The 21075-nt window shown below is 48.0% G+C and overlaps 1 pseudogene; it reads left to right on the forward strand.

Annotated features, from left to right (window-relative positions):
• Positions 1 to 20235: 20235 nt before the first annotated feature.
• On the forward strand, positions 20236 to 20863 carry LOC117093907 (annotated as a pseudogene).
• Positions 20864 to 21075: the final 212 nt, after the last annotated feature.

Below are 21075 nucleotides of genomic sequence, written 5' to 3' on the forward strand. Positions count from 1 at the left end.
GAAAAAAATCAAGAGATGAAACTTGGATGACCCAAGGACTAAAAGTTTTCCTGAAGTCATCGAGTAGGTCATTTCTCAGGTCAAGCAAGAAACTCCTCCTGGATGGACTGAGAAACACAGAAAAGAGAGCAAGTGCCTGGGATTCGGGTCTCACCTGCTCAGGGTGAACACCCAGTGGAAGTAGTAGAAGACCAAGGAGTTAAGGGGCGTGTGCCTCGTCCCGCAGCAGGTGGAACGGTTGTGAGGCCTATTGAGGGAGAGAGAGAAGCAACGTTCCCTCTGGCCCAGCCCCACGGCTCCCCATCCCCTCCACGTACCAGTTCTGAAGCTATCAGCCCTTGTCCCCAAACCCAACCTTGTATGTGCCATCTGGTGAAGCTGGGGCTGGCATTGGGGCCCACCCTATTTCTGTTCTGCCAACTGTTTCCAGGATAGGTTCTGCCAATAGGGGACCCTAGAGAGTGCAAGGCAGTCCCAGCAAGAAAGGTCTCAGCTTGCCAGTCCATCCTGTCACCATCGCCTCAGCGATGGCCCTTCATTCACCCTGGCAGAGGCAATTGATTCCAGCAGCAAGGGGTTCTAGTTTCTAGGTTTTCCCCACATTCCCAGAACCAGCCTCACTGTGGCCCCTCGGAGACACCAGCAGCAGTTACAGCCATACCCTCCTCCGAGTCTGGGTCCCAGCTACTAGGTCCTGACATCTAACTTCCTCCCTTGTTCTCCCTTCCCTAGCGGTGGTGTCTGTTTCCTGCAGTTACTACCTCCGCTCTCACGCTGCCGGCTTTTCCATCTGTCAATTAACGTTGAGTTAATTATTTTTTAAAAATTTAATTTTTTTTTGTTTTTCTTCTTCTCCATCAAAACTGCTGTTGAAATAGGCAATTCTTTCTATTCAATTCCCTCTCTTAAAGCAACCAGTCTGCTTTCTGTGTTCCTGATGAGACTGACTCATACAAACGCCTGACTCCCCTGAGGCCTTTTTGGGTCGTGGGTAAGCATCAGAAGTTTCCAGTAGGACACATCTAAGCCCTGAGGAACCTGTGAGAGGCTTGGGGTCAGGATGAGGAGGGCTCAGAGCACACAGCTTTGGCAACAGACACTGTGGCTGGAGGCTTCAGGAGTGACGCATGCCCAGGCCCAAAGCCAGAAAGGACCAGTGACACCAGCAGAGAAGCAATGGGGAGAAGCTGGCACCAGAAACCACAGAGAGCAAGGCAGCCCATAGGGCCATCAAGCCCAGAAGCCTAGGCCCAAGCCGATGGGTGTTAGGTAAGGCTCCTCTGCTGCCCAATGTAATCCTTGGGCAGAAGGAGAAGGCACTGCTGAGAGACAAGCAACCCTAGTCACAAATTTAGATCCTAAGCTGACGATTTTTCCAAACAAGACTAAATATTTCTGTCTAAATTTTTTGGTATTGAAATAATTTCAGATTTATAGAAAAGTTGGAAGAGTAATGCAAAGAATTCTGAATCCCTTAATTGAAATTCCCTAAATGTTAACATTTTACTACACCTGCTTTATTCTTCTGTTTGTGTGCACATGTGCATGTGTATTTTTTTCTGAAATGTTTAAAAGTTGTCCACATAGTGCCCTTTTACTCTTAAATACTTCAGTGTGTATTTCCTAAAAACAAGGACATAACCCTACATATCCACAGTACAGTTATCAAACTTGGAGAATTGGCCAGATGTGTTGGCTCACACCTCTCTAATCCCAGCACCTTGGGAGGCTGAGGCAGGAGGATCACTTGAGGCCAGGAATTGGAGACCAGCCTGGCCAACATAGTGAGACTCCCTATCTTAAAAAAATTTTTTTAGGCTGGGCGTGGCGGCTCACGCCTGTAATCCCAGCACTTTGGGAGGCTGAGGTGGGCAGATCACCTGAGGTCAGGAGTTCAAGACCAGCCTAACCAACATGGTGAAATCCCGTCTCTACTAAAATACAAAAATTAGCCAGGCATGGTGTGGGTGCCTGTAATCCCAGCTACTTGGGAGACTGAGGCCACAGAATTGCTTGAACCTGGGAGACGGAAGTTGCCGTGAGCCAAGATCACGCCATTGCGCTCCAGCCCGGGCAACAAGAGCAAAACTCTGTCTCAAAAAAAAATTGTTTTTAATACAAAAATTAAAAATTGGAGAATTAACATTATACAAGACTATTATCTAATCTGTAGACTTATTTCAGATTTTACCAATTGTCCCCAAATGTCCTTTAAAGCAAAAGAAAATGCATGCTCTCCCACTGCATTTAGTTGTCATGAAACAAAAATTTGTCATGAAACAAATTTTAACCCAGAAATAAATCAGGGGAAGGGGAGTTGTGATCGAGTTGGGTTCAGTTGTGGAAGGAAAGTTTTATTTCTGTAAATCTGAATCATACAGTATAAATGCTGATCCTGCTATGTTAGCAATTAATAATAGTGTTAATGATAATAGTAATAATAGTTCATGACCCTTTCTGTCCTGGATCTTTATCTGTTTGAGACACATTTGTAGTCATTTGGCATCAGCCAGTTGCTCCATGACAAAAAGGTTTATTGAAACAATGTAGCATACGGCAAACGCAGGAGTTGCAGAGTTCGACAGACCTGGGTTGAAAACTGGCTTTGCCTTGCTGGTGGTATGACCCTGGACATGGTTTGAACCTTACTGAGCCTCTGTTTCCTTGCCTTTAACATGGAGGAGAAGTAGGATTTGGAGTCCAACAAATCTAGGCTCCCATCTTCGCTCTGTGCTTACTAGTTCTGGGCCCCTGGGCAAGTGCTTTCATCGGGTTGCATTTTGGTCTACTCATCTGTAAAATGGGCACCTTACTGGGATATTGGGAACAGAGATGATTTTTGTATGAAATGGACCTGGTTCATAGCAGGTTCCTGGTTCATAGTAGTTCTTAGTGCATGGTTATTTTATTTTTTGATGATAGAGTCTAATTCTGTCACTTAGGTTGGAGTGCAGTAGTACAATCATGGCTCACTGCAGCCTCGACCACTGGAACCCAGGTGATCCTTCTACCTCAGCCTACTGGGTAACTGGGCCATCATGCCCAGTTAATTTTTCTATTTTTTGTAGAGTCAGTTTTCACCATGTTGCCCAGGCTGGTCTTGAACTCCTGGGCTCAAGCGATCCACCCACTGAGGCCTCCCAAAATGCTGGGATTACAGCCATGAACCACCACACCTGGCCATTAAAGGTTAATTCTGTCAACCTTTCTGAGTTTGGGCATGTGATTCTTCCTCTGTGAGCCTCAGTTTCTGCATCTGCAAAACAGAGCCAGTGGTACCCATCTCTTGGTGTGAAGAATGAGAAGTGCAGGTAGAAGGGCTTGGTGCTCTGAAAAGCCTGGTGCCTTGTGGCCCTGGCAGAGTGTGTGATTGGTGGGGCAGTGACAAAAACAGAAAGTGCTTTGGAATCCTGGGGCCTGCCAGGAATGTGGGCAAACCTGTTCCATCCACTGCTGCCCCAAGCTCCAGACTCTCCCATCCTCTCCCCCACTCAGGTTCCCTCCCCCATCCTTTGGGTGTGTCTTGGCTTGTCCTGCCTGTCTTCTTCTAGGAAGCCACCCAGTCCTGCCTCAAAGAAGGGAGGAAGGATGTCACCTTGTCTTGGGCAAGTTATTGGGCAAGACCAGGCAGCTCCAGTGCTAATTTAATGCTGGGAAGAGAACCGGGGAATCTGCATCTCTGGCCAGCTTTCCCCCAAGGAATCCCAGCTCTACCAACCTCTTCCCAGTCTCTGGCACATACCAGTTCACAGCCAGATCAGTAGAGCAGAGGTGCACAATGGGGAGGCTCTGGCCTGGGAAGAGGAAAGCCCCTGATAGCATTCAAAGGTCAAGAAAGGACTGAGGCAAGACCTCTGGGTAAGAGAGCCCCAGAAAGAGAGCCAACCCTGGGACCAGGCAAGGGAGGCAAGAGGTCGGTGTGTTTCCAGAGTGGACAGACATCCATTCAACCTCCTACCTCAATGGTGGAGCCATACAATGGGCCAGGCCCTGTGCCAAGCTCTTGACATGATACACATGATATTTACCTTTTGGAACCCTCACACGTCCTAGGATCCCAGGGCACTATCCCCCTTGGATAAAGGAGGAAACTGAGGCCCAGAGAGTGAAGCTTCCAGTTCTAGTTGGTGTCTGCTGAGGGGTTGGAACCTGAATTGGTTCAACTCCAAAGACCATGTTCAGCAGGTTTGCTGTAGGGTGGAGAAGGATCAGGAGCAAGGCCTAGGCTGCCCTTACCTTCAAGGGCTAACATTTTTCTGGATGCAGCCCTGTGACCTTGTCAAGTTATTTATGTATTCCTTCCCCCGGACTGACACATTCTGGGGATCCCAGAGCGGGCAGGGACTGTCCACATCATCTAGCCCTTCTTAAACATATCTGTAATTACAGGTCCTTATGTGCCTTCTCCCCACCCCACCTGACGGTGGGTTCTTCCAGGCACTGAATCCAATTACTCTATTTATCTGTCCACATACCAAGCAAATGCCAGGAATGCATTTGGTGTTTATTGAATGAAGGTAGGAATGAGGTGGAGTTAAACCTCCTTGCTTCTCAGAGGAAGCAACTAAGACCCAGAGAAGGAGGGAAGGGGCTTGCCCAAGGTCACTGTCCAACTTCCATCCAGGGTACTTTCCCCTCTATGACTCAGTCCTGGCGTGGGCGCAGGGTTTTGCCAAGAAGGACTGCCTTTGGGGAGCCCCGTGGGAAACCAGAGACCCCATCTGGTCCTTAAAGCTCCTCCTCTCTGTAAGATTAGGAGCAAGGTCGTAGCAACCCAAAGGAGGCTGGGCAACTGGAGTTCAAGATGTTCACCTTAAAAGGTACACTCAGTTGCCCCTGAGTCTGGAGTTTGCTGACCTGGAAAAAGAGAACTGCACGATAAACAATTTGTGTTCCATCTCATCAAAAGTATAGCGCCTGTGGGGGCTGTGCTGGTGTTTTGTGGGATCATGATGATTCTCTGACTTGAAGTGCAAGGACTGGATTCCAGTGTTGTACCCTATCCATTCATTTATTCATTCATTCATCCATTCACCCACTCATTCATCAACATAGTATTTCCCAAATGTCACTCATTCCTGTGCTAATTTCATCATTTTCTGTAATCTGTAAGATATTTTTGCTTTGTGTTTTTCTTTATTGGACTATTTTACTTAAATAAATTTAGCCTCAGCCTAAGCAACAGTACAGTTTGTTTAAATATAGCTATTACAATAACAACATGTTTGTCCATGTATCACCTAAAACCCTCTTCTGTGCCACCTTGGGTATATCTGCATTCACTCATCCTCTCCTCTCTGCACTTCAGGTCCCACAAGCGAGTGGTGGAGGGCATTCGGATGCAATGATCTTTCAGCCCTAATATTCTGGAAGTCTGATTCAAAGAGTCACACCCAGCAAAGGAAAACACAGAGACTAGACGGAATCAGTGAAGAGGTGGCTGGTCAAAAGCAGCAAATGTATCGTGTTTTCAAGGCTGAGCAGTGACTCAGGAAGGCAAGACAGGAAATTCCTTGGGAATGGTCTGTAACCCAGGGCCAGGGACTAAGAAAAACAGGTAGACGAGTCCCCAGGAGCCTTTAGTAGCCCCAAAGCATGAGCTACACACACGTCACTACACTCTGTCAGAACCTTTCAGAGCTGGCCAGGCATGGTGGCTAACGTCTGTGATCCCAGGACTTTGGGAAGCTGAGGTAGGAGGATAGCTTGAACCCAGGAGTTTGAGACCAGCCTGGGCAACATAGCGAGACCTTCTCTCTACAAAATATAAAATAAATACATAATTTAAAAATAGGCCAGGAGTGGTGGCTTACACCTGTAATCCCAGCAGGCAGATCACTTGAGGTCAGGAGTTAGAGACCAGCCTGGCCAACATGGTGAAAGCTCATCTCTACTAAAAATACAAAAATTAGTCAGGCAAGGTGGTAGGCATCTGTAATCCCAGCTACTCGGGAGGCTGAGGTGGGAGAATTGCTTGAACCTGGGAAGTGGAGGTTGCAGTAAACTGAGATGGCGCCACTGCACTCCAGCCTAGGCGACAGAGCAAGACTCCATCTCAAAAAATAAAAATTAAAAAAATTAAAAAATTAAAATTAAAAATAACCTTCCAGAGTTTCTAGAGGCACTAAGACACTAAAGTGTCAGAGAAAGCCATTTTACTCCTGAAGAAGTTCAGCACTGGGAAATTACTGGGCAGAAATGTGGCCCACCTGGCCTCCTCCTAGTCCCTAGGGCAGGCCAAACTGAAGTAGGTTTCTTCAGTTTTCTTCAGGTTTCTTCAGTAGATACCTGCTCAGCCCACAAGCCCAGGGAGTCTCCTGGGTCCTTGGTTCTTCTATGCAGCCCAGCCACTTTGTCCAGTTAATTGGGGCAGAAGTGGGCACCTGACTCACAGGGAACCACTCCAGAGGCCAGGCTGGGCCAGTCAGATTCCTGAACTTTGGAATTAGGACAAGGAGAGGCCAGACTGCTCGCCACAGGTCCTGGTTGGGTAAGGAAATGTGTATTTGCCAAGGAGGACTGCTTGGGACACGTGTCTGAAATAGAGAAAGGAAACTGGTGTTTTGAGAGAAGTGGAGGGAAAGGTGGGCATTTCCCCAACACCAGTACTCAGTGTAAGGTCCTTGTGTGACTTGCCTGCCCTTGAGATCTGTGAGATAGCTCCAGTGCCTTATATTGAATTACATTTTTTGCTTAAACTAGCTGGAGTGGGCTTCTATTTCATGTAAACAAATCAATCACTGGTATAGTGAGGCCTGACCTTCAAAGTTTCCAGAATTAGACTTGGCAAGCCAGCATGAGGGTAATGATGCTAATGACACCCCTGACGTTTGATTGGTGTTTTATAATTTAAAAGTCCCTAACATAGGGGTCATCACTCCAGCCTGGGATGACTTGCCTCAGACCTACCTATGCTCCAGACTCGTTGCAAGGGCTCGCTCTCCCAAGAGCATAGCGGGAAGAGCCAGCTTTGAAGCCAGGCAGACCTGGGTCTACATTCTCATTTACCCTTCACTTACCACCTATATGACCCTGGGTGAGTTATTTGACCTCTCTGAGCCTCATTTCCTCATTTCTGCAAGCTCAAAAGTAGGATAGTGTGGACCCTGAAGCCAGTTCCTGGCTCTGCCACCTACTGACTGATGATCTTGGGAAATGGCATCACTCCTAAAACTCGCAATGTCTTCATCAATAAAGTGGGGTTAATAAAGCCTGTTTTACGTGATTGTTGCAAAGTTTGAGTGTGATATGCAAAGTATTTAGCACTTTGGCACATAGTAAAAGTGCTCAGTGTGTGGTAGCCATAATAGTAATTTATTATGTAAAGTACCTAGATGAAGCTAAACACATAATTACTAATCAAAAATTATGTAATATGAATTGCATACTGATCAGTGCAGAGGGTCTGACTTGACCAGACTTAACAGGATCACTTGTAAAACAAGGGGTTTTAGTTGATCACAAGCTTTATGTGAGTCAACCGAAACCATCACAAAGCTAATGTGATCTCAGGCCATATTAAGAAAAGTTTTATCTCTAGAAGATGGGAGATGTTAGTCATGTCCACCTCAGTCCCTATCAGACAACACCTAGGGGTGGGGAGGGGGCAGGCTCTGGGAAGAGGACACGTGACCTCACAACTTTCCAAGAAAAATAAAATTTCTTTCTTGGCAAGTATGCTTGTACATACAGATGCTCAAAAAACATTCCTCTTTTTTTTTTCCTTTTTCACTTATGCCTTTGTCTTGGAGTAGTTAGAGAAAGCCACTGCAATCAAGACAGTGTGGTATTGGTATAAAGATTAATAAATTTAAAATGCTTGCCCTTTGGAAGACACAGGAGAATGCAAATACAATCTACAGACTGAGATAAAATATGTGCAAATGATGTATGATACGGTTTGGTTTTGTGTCCCCACCCAAATCCCATCTCAAATTCTAATCCCTACATGTCAGAGAAGGGGCCTGATGGGAGACGATTGGATCATGGGGGCAAATTTTCCCCTTGGTGTTCTTGTGATAGTGAGTTCTCATAAGATCTGATGGTTTTAAAGTGTGGCTCTTTCTTCCCTCACTCTCTCTCTGTCTCTCTCCTGTCACCAGGTAAGATGTGCCTTGCTTCCCCTTCGCCTTTTGCCATTATTGTAACTTTCATGAGGTCTCCCCCCATCATGTGAAACTGTGAGCCAATTAAACCTCTTTTCTTTATAAATTACCAAGTCTCAGGTAGTTCTGTATAGCAATATGAAAATGGACTAATACAGAAAATTGGTACCAGGAGTGGGGTACTGCTGTAAAAATTCCTGAAAATATGGAAGTGACTTTGGAACTGGGTTATAGGCAGAGGTTGGAACAGTTTGGAGAGCTCAGAAGAAGACAGGAAGATGTGGGAAAATTTGAAACTTTCTAGAGACTTGTTGAATGGTTTTGACAAAAATGCTGATAGTGATATGGACAAGGAAGTCCAGGTTGAAGTGGTCTCACATAGAGATGAGGAACCTTTTGGGAACTGGAGCAAAAGTCACTCTTGCTATGCTTTAGCAAAGACACTGGTGGCATTTTGCCTTTGCCCTAGAGATACGTGGAACTTCAAACTTGAGAAAAATGATTTGGGATATCTGGTGGAAGAAATTTCTAAGCAGCAAAGTGTTCAAGATGTGGCTTGAGTGCTTCTAACAGCATACAGTCATATGCATTCACAAATAGATGGTCTGAAATTGGAACTTATGTTTAAAAGACAAGCAGAGCAAAAGTTTGGGAAATTTGCAGCCTGACCAAGCAGTAGAAAAGAAAAAACAATTTCCTGAGGAGAAATTCAAGCTGGCTGGATAAATTTGCATAAGTAACAAGGAGCCAAATGTTACTTGCCAAGACAACGGGGAAAATGTCTCCAGGGCATTTCAGAGATCTTCATGGCAGTCCCTCCCATCACAGGCCCAGAGGCCTAGAAGAGAAAAATGGTTTCATGGGCCAGGCTCAGGGCCCCTGCTGCTGTATGCAGCCTTGGGACATGGCACCCTGTGTCCCAGCCACTGTAGATCCAGCTGTGTCTAAAAGAGGCCAAGGTATAGCTAAGACCGTGGCTTCAGAAGGTGCAACCTCTAAGCCTTGGTGACTTCCATGTGGTGTTGTGCCTGCAGGTATGCAGAAGGCAAGAGTTTAGGAGACTCCACCTAGATTTCAGAGGAGGTATGGAAACATTTGGATGTCCAGGCAGAAGTCTGCTGCAGGGGCAAAGCCCTCATGGAGAACCTCTGCTAGGGCAGTATGGAGGGGAAATTTGGGGTTGGAGCCCAACATAGAGTCCCCACCAGGGCACTGCCTACTGGAGCTGCGAGAAGAGGGCCATTGTCTTCCAGACCCCAGATACACTGACCATGTGTCTGAAAAAGCCACAGGTACTCAATGCTAGCCTTTAAAAGCAGCCATGGAGGCTATACCCTGTACAGCCACAGGGGTGGAACTGCCCAAGGCCTTGGAAACCCACTTCTTGCATCAACATGCCCTTGATGTGAGACATAGAGTCAAAGGAGATTATTTTAGAGCTTTAAGATTTAATGACTGCCCTGTTGGGTTTTGGACTTGCATGGGGCCTGTGGCCCTTTTACTTTGGTCAGTTTCTCCCATTTGGAACAGAAACAATTAACCAATGCCTGTACCACCATTGATTTCACAAGCTCATAGGCAGAAGGGACTTGCCTTGTCTGTAATGAGACTTTGGACTTGGACTTTTGAGTTAATGTTGCAATGATTTAAGACTTTTGGGGACTGTTGGGAAGGCATAATTAGTTTTGAAATGTGAAAGGACATGAGATTTGGGAGGAACCATGGGCAGAATGACCTCATTTGGCTCTGTGTCCCCACCCAAATCTCATCTGGAATTATAATTCCCATGTGTTAAAGAAGGGGCCTAGTGGAAGGTGATTGGATCATGGGGGTAGGGGTTCTCCCTTCCTGTTTTCATGACAGTGAGTTAGTTCCCCTGAGATCTGATGGTTTTTAAGTGTGGCAGTTCCCTACCTCACTCTCTCCTCGCCACCATGTAAAATGTGCCCTTGCTTCCCCTTTACCTTCTGCCATGATTTTAAGTTTCCTGAGGCCTCCCCAGCCATGTGGAACTGTAAGCCAATTAAACCTCTTTTCTTGTCTTTTCTTTTTCTTCTTCTTTTTTTTTCTTTCTTTCTTTCTTTTTTCTTTTTTTTTTTTTTTTTTTTTTTTTGAGATAGAGCCTTGCTCTGTTGCCCAGGCTAGAGTGCAATGGCACGGTCTTGGCTTACTGCAATCTCTGCCTCCTGGGTTCAATTGAGTCTCCTGCCTCAGCCTCCTGAGTAGCTGGGATTACAGGCACCTGCGACCACGCCTGGCTAATTTTTGTGTTTTTAGTAGAGATGGGTTTCACCATGTTGGCCAGGCAGGTCTGAAACTCCTGACCTCGTGATCCTCCCACTTTGGCCTCCCAAAGTGTTGGGATTATAGGCATGAGCCACTGCACCCGGTCAACCTCTTTTCTTTATAAATTACCCAGTCTCAAGTAGTTCTTTATAGCAATGTAAAATGGGCCAGTACAATATATTTGATAAAAGTCTTGTATCCAGAATATAAAAAGAACTTCCAAATGCAGTAGTTAGAAAATAAGTAATGCAAAGAGTGGCAAAATATTTGAATAGATACTTCACCAAAGAACATATCTAGGGACTGGGCATGTTGGCTTACACCTATAATCCCAGTGCTTTGGGAGGCTGAGGTGGGAGGATCACATGAGCCCAGCAGTTCAAGGTTACAGTAAGCTATGATCATACCATTGCATTTCAGCCTGGGCAACAGAGCAAAACTGTCACTGAGAAAAAAAAGCACGGCGGGGGATAAACTAAACAGACCCTGAATCAGACTCTGTTCTCAAGGATCACCCAGGTTGGTGGGGAAGACAAGTGGGTCATCAATCAGTTCATTATGACCCAGAAAACCAAAGGAGAGACAGAAAGTGACAGGACACAGGGTGGAGAGGAAAAAAGCCCAGATCCAGTCTCCAGCCCTGGACTCGGAATTAGTTAGCAAATAATAAATGCTAGGTGCTGTACATAATCTGCCTCTTTTAAATCTTACCACAAACCCACATGTCAAGTAGTTATCTTGAGTCTCATTTTACAGATAAGGAAAACTGAGGCTCAGAGAAGCTAAGCAGTCCAGGGTCAGACCATTTGTTAAACCTCAGAATCTGGATTCCAGCTCGTCTGATTTCAAAATCAACCATGCTCTCCTGCCTCCCATTATAAAGTGTTGCACACTATAATTATATTTCTGAACCTTGACTGAGGGAGAAAGTTTATAATTTTCACTCTTTCCTTCCCAAGAGTGATCCTTTTTTTTTGAGACGGAGTCTTGCTCTGCCGCCCAGGCTGGAGTGCAGTGGCCAGCTCTCAGCTCACTGCAAGCTCCGCCTCCCGGGTTCACGCCATTCTCCTGTCTCAGCCTCCCGAGTAGCTGGGACTACAGGCGCCCGCCTCGTCGCCCGGCTAGTTTTTTGTATTTTTTAGTAGAGACGGGGTTTCGCCGTATTAGCCAGGATGGTCTCGATCTCCTGACCTCGTGATCCGCCCGTCTCGGCCTCCCAAAGTGCTGGGATTACAGGCTTGAGCCACCGCGCCCGGCCGAGTGATCCTTTTTTAAGTAAAATAGAGACGAGGTATCACTATGTTGCCCAGGCTGGTCTTGAACACTTGGGTGCAAGCCATCCTCCTGCCTCGGCCTCCCAAAGTGCTGGGATTATAGGTGTGAGCCACCATGCCCAGCCCCAAGTGTTATTATTCTTTCAAAATACATATACTTTTCGTTTATTATCAGCTTCAATAAAGCCCCCTAAATAAACAATGCATCTCATCCTCCAGAAAGGCTTCTCAGCGTCCCCAGTCCCAGTCCCCCCAGCTTACCCCAACACAGCACCAGCCCACAGTCAGCTACTAATTGCCTGTTGACTGGTCTGATTTCCTGATGTGAGTTCCACGGGGGCAAAATCCATGTCAGGGGTTAGTAGGTCCTAGTAAGTATAAGTATTTGAGGAAGGGAGGAAGAGAGAACAAATTGAAGGCAGGGAAGAATTTTTTTTTTTTTTTTTTTTGAGACAGAGTCTCACTCTGTCGCCAAGGCTGGAGTACAGTGGCATAATCTTGGCTCACTGCAACCTCAGCCTCCCAGGTTCAAGTGATTCTCCTGCCTCAGTCTCTCAAGTACCTGGGATTACAGGTGCCCACTGTCATGCCGGGCTAGTGTGTGTGTGTGTGGATGTGTGTGTGTATTTTTAGGAGAGACGGGGTTTCACCATGTTGGCCAGGCTGATCTCGAACTCCTGACCTTAAGTGATCCACCCGCCTTAGCCTCACAAAGTGGGGGGATTACAGGCATGAGCCACTGTGCCCAGCCTTTAAAACCCATCATCATAAACACCATTGATTGAATATTTGCCCTCTGCCAGGCTCTAGCTCTACACTCCATTGTATGAATGATCTCCTTTAAACCTTTCAATCTGATGAGATGGATGATATTTTCATCCTCGATTCAGATTCGAGGAGACTGAAGTTCAGAGAGGGTGTCTCCTGCCTAGGATTGCATATCCAGGAAATGTTTGCTCTTAACCATTGCATTGCAACTTTGGGGCCATTTCCTCATGCCCTGGTAGGAGCAGAGGGATTAATTCATGACGTTGTTACAAGACATTCTAAATTGCACCATCCCAAGTCCTCTCAGGCTCTTTGGGAGAAAATACTCAATCTTTCATGGCTTCTCAGCCCTGTCTGTCCCTTCTTCAGGGTGACATCCGAAGGGGAATGGAGTTGGGGGCTTGGATAGTCTTATGGTTGGGGAAGGAGCCTCTGACCCAGTACTGCCTCCTCTTTCAAGCGTCTGCCTCCTGCAGTGTGGCTGAGGCACACATCCCCTGTCCTCTGGGCAGGTCCCCTGGCCTCTGCTGCCCATAACTATGTTCCTGGTCATAGCCTTCACATCCTCTCCTCTGACCCCAACCTTCTTCTTGCCCACCGTCTTCCTGAGCATTTCCATACCACCCCCCACCTCCTGGGATTCCCTCTTCACACCTCCATCCTGGAGGGCATGGGCTCTGCGAGACTGCCCCTGGGACTGAGAACAACCTTCACATCAGGGCTATTCAAGGTGTGGTTGGTATTGGAGCTAGGCTTGGTGGCTCATGCCTGCAATCCCAGCGTTTTGGGAGGCTCAGGCAGGGGGATCACTTGAACCTAGGAGTTTGAGACTAGCCTGGGCAACACAGCGAGAGCCCACCTCTACAGAAAAAATTTTAAAAAATTAGCCAGGTGTTGTGGCACATGCCAGTCCTAGCTACTCTGGAGGCTGAAGCAGGAGGCTTGCTTGAGTCCGGGAGTTTGAGGTTGCAGTGAGCTGTGATCAGGCTACTGCACTCCAGTCTGGGTGACAGAGCTAGACTCTGGCTCCTAAAAAAAAAAAAAAAAAAAAAAAATGTGGTTCATATCACCTAGAAAGTTGTTAGAAATGCAAATTCTCCAGCCCCACCCTGGAGCTACTGAATCAGAAACTCTGCAGGTGGGGCCCAGGCAGCAATCCCTGTTGGAACAAGCCCTCCAGATGATTCTGATGCACACTCAAATTGGAGAATCACTGCTTTGTCTCCTACCTTCCCTCCCTCCAGGGCTCATAGTAAAAAGTCCAGGCCCCAACTTGGCCAGACTCCAGATCTTGACATTGATTTTATTTTTATTTTTGTTTTTTGAGACAGAGTCTCACTCTGTAACCCAGGCTGGAGTGCAGTGGCACGATATCAGCTCACTGCAACCTCTGCCTCCCGGGTTCAAGTGATTCTCCTGCCCCAGCCTCCCGAGTAGCTGGGACTACAGGCACCCGCCACCACGCCTGGCTAATTTTTGTATTTTTAGTAAAGATGGGATTTTACCATGTTAGCAAGACCAGTCTCAACTCCTGACCCCAGGTGATCCACCCACCTCAGCTTCCCAAAGTGCTGGAATTATAGGCGTGAGCCACTGCGCCCAGCCCAGATCTTGACATTTAAAAGGAGGTGTTGGGGTCCAGAAAAAAACTCTTTATGTCTCCCAAGTGTGTAGGCCTTTACATTGAAACTCTGGATTCTGACACTATTAGGTCTCCTCTACTCATTCAAAAAATCCATTTAGAAAGGCAAAGCTAAGGAGGCGCTGCTCGTCTGCTGCTGAACCTGTCCCCCACTGGAAGCAACAGATGCCTCAGCAGCAAGGGTGGAGAAGGTCAGAAACATGGCTGGACATTCAAAATTCATGGAATAGTTTTCTTAGAATCTCTTTTCCCTATGTGTACAATGTGTTTTCAAGTCTTAGTTCATTTACTCTTCATGTCAACCCCCAGAGGTCTCACAATATCAACCTCACCCCCTGGTGCAGCATCAGCCCGCGGACCTGAAACCCATCTGTCAGCTCCTTGTTTTCTTTCATTCCCTCCTCTCCCCATTCTCTGCTGTCACTGCCTATATTCTGAGTTCATTATCCAAATTCAGCCACTTACTAGTGTGTGACTTGGTACAAGTTTACTTAATCTCCTGTGTCTCAGTTTCTGTAGCACGCGGATTCCATCGTCAACATCCAAAAGAATGTATTGGGCACCTATAATACTTTAGGCCCTGGGGATATGGCAGTGAAGCAAATACACAAAAATCTCTGTCCTTGTGGAGCTGACATTCTAGTGAGGTGAGGGGAGGGGAGGGAAGGGGAGAGGAGAAGAGGAAGATAATAAACTAGAAAGTAAAACACAATTTATAAAATGTTTCAGATGGTGACATGTGGTATAAACAATAAACAGGGAAGGGGATACAACGTGTCTGGGTAGGGGAGGAAGGTGAGGTTTTGTTTTGCTTTTTTTTTTTTTTTTTTTTTTTTTGGAGACAGAGTCTCGCTCTGTCGCCCAGGTTGGAGTGCAGTGGCGCGACTGCAAGCTCCGCCTCCCGGGTTCACACCATTCTCCTGCCTCAGCCTCCCGAGTAGCTGGGACTACAGGCGCCCGCCACAGCGCCCGGCTAATTTTTTGTATTTTTAGTAGAGACGGAGTTTCACCGTGGTCTCGATCTCCTGACCTTGTGATCCGCCCGCCTCGGCCTCCCAAAGTGCTTTGCTTTTGAGACAGGCTCTCGCTCTGTTGGCCAGGCTGGAGTGCCACAGCAGGATCATGGATCACTGCAGCATCAACCTCCTGGGCTTAAGGGATTCTCCTGCCTCAGCCTCTAGAGTCACCAGGACTACACGCTCGCACCACCACGCCTGACTAATTTTTAAATTTTTTATAGAGATGGGGTATCCTTATGTTGCTCAGGCTGGTCTCAAACTCCTGGCCTCAAGCAATCCTCCCACCTCGGCCTCCCAAAGTGCTGGCATTATAGGTGTGAGCCACTGTGCCCAGCCAAGTTGTTATTTTTAATGGGTTGTTAAGGAGGATCCCACTAGTAAGATGACATTTGAACAGAAATTTGAAGGAGAAAATGACACAGATATCCGGAAAGATGGCATTCTAGGTAGAGGGAACGGCAAGTGCAAGAATTCTCAGGCTAATGGGAAAGCCGGCAAGGGGGTCAGTGTGGCTGGGGTAGAGTTGCGGGGAAGCATGTAGGAAGAGGTCTGATAAGGGGCTGGGGAGACAGGGACTGGATCATGTTGGGATCTCTCTGCTGTTCTCAGGACTTTGACTCTAGAGAGCTGGGAACAGGTTTAAGCAGAGGAGGAACCTGATCTAGCTTTTTATGTTAAGGTCACACTAGCTGCTGCATGAAGAATAGGTTGAAGGGGCAGAAGCAGGGAGCCTATCAGTAATGCGGCCACTGCAGTAATCCAGGTAGGAAATGGTGGGGGCTTGGCCCACCTGGCAGCAGTCTGGAGTAGAGGGGTGAGCAGACCGGAGGGTATGTATTGAAGTTAGAACTGACGAGATCTGCAGATAGATCAGATGTGGGAAGTAAGAAGTGGAGGGTGGACAGGGATGACTCCAACGTTTTTAGCCTGAGCAACTGGAAGAGTGAAACTGCTATTGACTGAAAAGGGGAAGACCGAGAGAAGCAGGTTTGGGGAGATCGTTTTTGGACTTGTGAAGGTTAAGATTCGATTAGACATTCAGTAGAGAAGCCAACTGGCTATTGCACACATAGGTCTGGAGTTCAGAAGGGAGGTTCAGGCTGGAGATAGAAATGTTGGAGACTTTAGTGTATTGATGACATTTCTAGAAGGAGCTCATGAGAAAATCTACTTCATCTGGGTGTTGTGGGAATTAGACAAGTTAAGCACCTGGCACATAGTAGGCATTCAATAAAGGTCAGCTATCACCAAGATCACTTTATGTTCCTTGCACTCCCCCACCGGCCTCTCACCACGGCCACCTCCATGCTGCCCTCCACACTGCTGGTCAGAGTGAGCTTTCTACAGCATAGACCTGACCATCTCTCCCTGCCCAAACCTGCAATGGCTCCTTATTGCTTACAGAATAAAGTGTGCATACTTCATAGACTTCAGAGACTGTCCCTAAAGCCTTCCCTGATGGAGTCACTGTCACCCCCACCAGCCCCAATTTCTGCCACCACCCCCTACCTCCCACCTCACTCTCCAGCAGTAATAGGGAACCCTTTGTTCACAGTTTGTCATCTTTGAACATGTGGCCACCTATGCCTTGACTTGTCCAGCAGCAAACCCAAGTGATTCTCACATCCTCCAAGAAGCCTCCCTCTCCACCCAGAGACTGTTCCCTCTTCCCTGCAGACCTGCCTCCTACCCTTACTAATGTTCCTTCCACTGCTATTCCTGCAGCACCAAACACTGAGCCTGACACAGGCAAGGGGCTGGGGGAGGGTAAATGAACCAAGGAAGAAGAGCTGATTCTCCATGATGGGTTTTTTATTGTTAGCATGTTTGAGTTCATGAAGACCCAGAGAGGTGCAGGCACTTGCTCAGGTCACTCAGCTGGTAAACCCTGCGGCCAGGAGTGGACTCCAGGCTTGTCTGATTCAAAGTTCTTGGCTCAAGCGCATGTGCATGCACAGGCACGCACACAGGAAAACACACACACCCACGCACACACACACACAGAACAATCTCAGGGCAACTGGTGGCTGGGGGTTCTCTTGACCTTCCAGTTGTTCCCTTCTTGGGAATGGATCCAGGGAGAAGGTTAAGGATTTAGATTCAGAATAGGTATTCACTTGTTCGTTTAAAATAAAAAATTGTAGAGACCCAGTCTCCCTATGTTGCCCAGGCTGGTCTCAACCTCCTGGGCTCAAGTGATCCTCCTGCCTCAGCCTCCCAAAATGCTGGGATTACACACATGAGCCACTGCACCTGGCCAATATTCACTTGTTTATTCAGTAAGTCATTCGCTCATTCGTTCTCTCACTCACTCATTTACAATCAATCATTTGTTCTACTTCCAATTTTTACTCACAGCAGATTAAGACCCTACCTCCTAAGAGCTGAATCTGAGGAGAGCCTGGTCAGAGAACAAGGCGGCACAGGGCCGGGAAAGGAACACCAAGGGCTAGTGGAGGACCTTGAAGGGTGAGAGGAGTTTACCAGATGACCTTGGAAAAGGATATCCTGACATGTGGCTGCAGCATGTGCAAAGACCCAGAGACTTGAAACCACCACTGAAAGGAGGGCACCTGGGGAGGTGGGAGGAGTGGCAGATGATCACTGCGGGGAGAAGGTTGGAGACATGGGCAGGGGTCAAGGTCAAGATTAATTTGGGAGTTAGGTATGGAGGAGCAGGGTTAAGGTTTAGGTTGGGTTTAGGATTAGAGATTAGATCTTGAAAACGGATCATTTCTTTTTAACCTGCCTTTTCCAGAAGGATTTCATGTGGCTTGTATCAGTGATAAAGATCTAGGGTTATGATTAGGCCTGCCAAGAACCTAAGGATCAGCAATGGGCTTTATGATTGGGATCCAAGGTGCAGTAAAAATGAGGTACTTGAGGGAGCAAAGCCAATGCTCGATGTGGGCATAGGTTTTCATTTTCTTTCTTTTTTCTTTTCTTTTTATTTTTGAGACAGGGTCTCACTCCATCACCCCGGCTGGAGTGCAGTGACACAATCTTGGCTCACTGCAACCTCCGCCTCCTGGGTTCAGGCAATTCACCTGCCTCAGCCTTCTGAGTAGCTGGGACTACCTGCGCACACCACCACCAGGGTAATGTTTTTGTTTGTTTGTTTTGAGATGGAGTTTTGCTCTTGTTGCCCAGGCTGGAGTGTAATGGTGCAATCTCAGCTCACTGCAACCTCCGCCTCTTGGGTTCAAGCGATTCTCCTGCCTCAGCCTCCCAAGTAGCTGGGATTATAGGTGCCCGCCACCACGCTCAGCTAATTTTTTTGTATTTTTAGTACAGATGGGGTTTCACCATGTTGGCCAGGCTGGTCTTGAACTCCTGACTTCAGGTGATACCCCCGCCTTGGCCTCCCAAAGTTCTGGGATTACACGCGTGAGCCACCGCGCCAGGCCTGTTTTGTATTTTTTGTAGAGATGGTGTGGTGGGGGAGATCTGGGCCTTGCTATGTTGCCCAGGCTGGTCTCGAACTCTTGAACTCAAACAATTCTCCCGCCTAGGCCTCCCAAAGAGCTAGGATTACAGTTGTAGGCCACCACCCCTGGCAGGTCTTCATTGTCCTCCTTTCTGAAGCATGCCATCTCCTGGCTGAGTAGTCTTGAGACTTAACCTCTGGGCCTCCTGATGCCCACCTACTACGCAGATGAAGATGCTATTCGTCTTGCACATCTCCTCTGGGTCAGGCACCACCGGACAGGACAGATGTTCTCACTTACTCCCGCAATGCCCCAATGTTGAGCTGTAATGAAACAGTTTAATCCACACCACCGGCATACATTAGGTGCTCTGTCCAGGCTAGTTCTCTCCCCTTCACTCATTTCCCCACAAAGCCCCTTCGTGGCTGGGGCCTCCCAGGTGTGCTGACTCACCTGTCTAGAGGAACGGACTGCGCCAGGGCCTGTAGCGCTCGGGCCCCGCCACCCCCTGTCCCCGCCCGTCCCGGGCCAGCGCGGTGCAGCCGGGGTCCTGAGCTGCCCCAGGCGGGGAGCAGCGCAATTATCCTAATAACAGCCCGGCCTCCGCTGTGGTGGCGAGCGCGGCCACGCCGTCCCGAGAACGCCCCCGACCCAGGGCCCGAGCGTGGGAACTGCCGTGCCCTCTGCCCCAGGCGGCGGCGGCAGCCGCGTCAGGGACCCGCCCGCCTGCCAGGCCGCGATGGGCGATAAGCCCGCCCCGCCGCTCACACCCGCGGCTAATGACCCGGCTGCGCTCGGCGCGCTCTGTCCCCTTTCATCTGCCCCTTTCATCTGCCCCCTCCCAGCGCCCCGCGCCCATCAACTCCGCATCCCCATACCTGGGTGGGGACAGCGGCGGGGCCCGCAGCCCCTACTGCCAGGAGCAGCGAGTGGCCAAGCGCGCGAGGAGGTTCCCATGCGCCCGGGGTGCGAAGGAGGGAGACTCCGGGCGCCTGGCCTGCAGGGTCCACGCACACCCGCTCATTTATTCATCCATTCGTTCGTCCACGCACCCACTCACTCAGTCACTCGTTCATTTATTCACGACACAAACGTTTTCTAAGTATCCGCTAGTGACTGTTTCCTTTTCTGTAAGTTGGGAATAATAATACTATGTAGGCCAGTTGTGGTGGCTCATGCCTGTAATCCCAGCACTTCGGGAGGCCGAGGCGGGTGGATTACGAGGTCAGGAGTTCGAGACCAGCCCGGCCAACATAGTGAAACCCCGCCTCTACTAAAAATGCAAAAATTTAGCTGGGCGTGATGGCGGGTGCCTGTAATCACAGATACTCAGGAGGCTGAGGCAGGAGAATCACTTGAACCCATGAGGTGGAGGTTGCAGTGAGCCAAGATCATGCCATTACACTCCAGCCCGGGCGACAGTGCAAGACTCTATCTCAAAAAATAAATACATAATAATAATAATAATAATAATAATAATAATATGAACGTCACAGGATCGTTCTAAAGGTTAAGATGGGCGTGGGGAGGAAAGAGATGGCTCATTTATTAAGTACTTGTTCTCTCCAAATACTCACTAGCTCACACTTCTCACAGAAGCCCTGAATTAGGTACAACCCCGTTTTACAGAGGTGGAGACTGAATCGCCAAATAACAGGAGTGTCAAATACCAGGAGTGTCAGACTTTTGTCCTCTGAAGCAGCTCCCACTGCACCACAAAGTGAGGATGCAGTTAATGTCTGTTGCACCAAATAAGAAAAATAATTACTATAAAAAAGAAAAAACATAAAAAAAGAAAAAGAACACTTGCATTTGACTATAAAAAAATTAGAGCCTCCGAGATGTTGATGCCTAAGAAGAACCGGATTGCCATTTATGAACTCCTTTTTAAGGAGGGAGTCATGGTGGCCAAGAAGGATGTCCACATGCCTAAGCACCCGGAGCTGGCAGATAAGAATGTGCAGAACCTTCATGTCATGAAGGCCATGCAGTCTCTCAAGTCCTGAGGCTATGTGAAGGAACAGTTTGCCTGGAGACATTTTTACTGGTACCTTACCAACGAGGGTATCCAGTATCTCCGTGATTACCTTCATCTGCCCCCGAAGACTGTGCCTGCCAGCCTACACCGTAGCCGTCCAGAGACTGGTAGGCCTCGGCCTAAAGGTCTGGAGTGTGAGCGACCTGCGGACTCACAAGAGGGGAAGCTGACAGAGATACCTACAGACAGAGTGCTGTGTCACCTGGTGCCGACAAGAAAGCCGAGTCTGGGGCTGGGTCAGCAACCAAATTCCAGTTTAGAGGCGGATTTGGTCGTGGACGTGGTCAGCCACCTCAGTAAAATTGAAAATGAATCTTTTGCCTTGAATAAACTGACAGCCAAAAAACCTTTAAAAAATTAAAAAAAAATTTTTTTTTTAATTAAAAAGGCCAAGCACAGTGGCTCATGCCTATAATCCCAGCACTTTGGGAGGCTGAGGCAGGAAGATTGCTTGAGCCCAGGAGCCAAGACTGCACCACTGCACTCCAGCCTGGGTGACAGAGGGAGACCCTGTC

Source organism: Trachypithecus francoisi, unplaced genomic scaffold (genome assembly GCF_009764315.1).
Source record: "Trachypithecus francoisi isolate TF-2019V2 unplaced genomic scaffold, Tfra_2.0 Lachesis_group12, whole genome shotgun sequence".
NCBI classification, from domain to species: domain Eukaryota; kingdom Metazoa; phylum Chordata; class Mammalia; order Primates; family Cercopithecidae; genus Trachypithecus; species Trachypithecus francoisi.